General features: G+C 45.3%; 1 pseudogene; it reads left to right on the forward strand.

The window, feature by feature from the left end:
* Window positions 1-1,105: 1,105 nt before the first annotated feature.
* On the forward strand, window positions 1,106-1,458 carry LOC102908473 (small ribosomal subunit protein eS27 pseudogene; annotated as a pseudogene).
* The last annotated feature ends 599 nt before the right edge of the window (window positions 1,459-2,057 follow it).

A 2,057-nucleotide genomic window follows, 5' to 3' on the forward strand; every position in this document is an offset into this window, starting at 1 on the left:
CAAAACCCCCCAAAACCAAAAAAAAAAACAAAACCAAAAAACCCAACAACAACAAAAATCGGCTCCTCATACGAGCAGAGCAGGCAGTTCAGCCATCTCCTCAGTGCCCCACCCCGCCCCCGCCCCGCCCCCAGTCATCTTTAGGACATTGATGCCATACAAAAGTTACATACATATTGAAAATGAGAGTAATGAAGACTATTGAAGAGTCCCATGTGGTGTGCTACAAGTGTGTCACCGAGGCTCTGTTTGTTTTTTTTTTTTTTGGTTCCCTCTTTTGGGCTGGGTGGGAGGGTGAGGACACGTGGACCAAAGGAGAGAAAGCATCGTGGTAAAGGCTGCCGGAGGGTACTGCGGGCATTGCCAGCGGTGGAACAAATACCCACGGCGCTTCCAATCTGTTGAGATTCTGCGATGAAACCGATCGGCCCCCAGCTCACAGCAGCTCAGGGAAGAGTGAGAATTTACAAGCTCATATAAACTGGAAAAGTCTTCCACGGGCTGGATGCAGGGGTGTCATGTCCACAGGAACCTGTCTCTCGTCACACAGTCTGTCTTCCTGTGTTTTGCTATATTTTCAGACAAGTCACTGCCCAGGTGTCGGTGACAATGGACATGTCAGTTCCAGACATTTGCTCTGGCAGCCATGCTCTCAGAGGAGATTATCTCCTTTGTCCACAAGCCCTAGTAGTTGTTCTGTGGGAGGGCGCTTCTGCCATCTTTGGGTAGTGTCTCTCTTGGCACCCATTATGACCGTTCTTCTGGGACAATGTCCAATCTTGTAACTGGAGGTCATGGTCCAGCCCCCAACATGAAACATGGACTGAGGGTGGAGAGAAAGTAGTTCCCACAAGGAGAACATGTCTTCGTGCCAAAAGAAAGGGAAAGGGATATTGTACAGGCAGAAAGAAGAGATGTGGGCTGGAGAGATGGCTCAGCGGTTAAGAGCACTAACTGTTCTTCCAGAGGTCCTGAGTTCAATTCCCAGCAACCACATGGTGGCTCACAACCATCCATAATGAGATCTTGGTGACCTCCAGGCATTCATGCAGACAGAACACTGTATACATAATAAATAAATTAATTAAAAAAAAAAAAGCTTTTCTGGTGGTGACGACCTCCCTACGAGAACATGCCTCTCGCAAAGGATCTCCTTCATCCCTCTCCAGAAGAGGAAAAGAGGAAACACAAGAAAAAGCGCCTGGTGCAGAGCCCCAGTTCCTACTTTATGGACGTGAAATGCCCAGGATGCTATAAGATCACCACGGTCTTTAGCCATGCACAAACGGTAGTCTTGTGTGTTGGCTGCTCCACTGTCCTCTGTCAGCCCACACATGGAAAAGCAAGGCTGACAGAAGGATGCTCCTTCAGGAGGAAGCAGCACTGAAAAGCACCTGATTCAAGATGAGTGGGAACCATCCCAATAAACACATTTTGGATAAAAAAAAAAAAAAAGAAGAGATGTGCTGCCAAGGGCTTATGTCTACAGAATTCATATTGTCCCGTTCTCACTTCCCATGAAGCCAGGGGCCACAGGAGCCTCAGGACACAGCATGTCCTTATATCCAGCCACCTATGGTCATCCTATGACATAGAGTCTCTATCACTTTTCAAGGCGATTTCTTCCTTTAAAAGTTTTTTTTTTCCCTCTTACACTTCATGGTACAGAATTTCAGATCGGTTCTAGTTTCCAGTCCCTAGCACTGAGGGAAGTAGGAGTTGTAGAAAATGGATCTCTTAACACATATTTCCTCCGTCAGTTAATAGTTTCTCTTTTCAAAAATGAATTGTATCATATATTCATATTACTCTACAGCATGATTTTCACTTTGTAAGTATTGATATTTTTTTGCATGTCAGCATGCAGAAATGTTTTCTAGAAACCACTTAATATCTCCTAAGATGGAGGCACTGTAATGTGGTCAGTCATTTTCCTGCTCATGGCTGTTTCAAGCAATTTTGTCATGGGCAGGCCTGTATACACAACTTAGTACCTTTTTGTAAGTACAGCTGCTAACTAAATTCCAAGAAGTTAAGTATGTTCAAGGTTACAGACA

This window comes from Peromyscus maniculatus, chromosome 11 (assembly GCF_049852395.1).
Source record: "Peromyscus maniculatus bairdii isolate BWxNUB_F1_BW_parent chromosome 11, HU_Pman_BW_mat_3.1, whole genome shotgun sequence".
Lineage (NCBI taxonomy): Eukaryota > Metazoa > Chordata > Mammalia > Rodentia > Cricetidae > Peromyscus > Peromyscus maniculatus.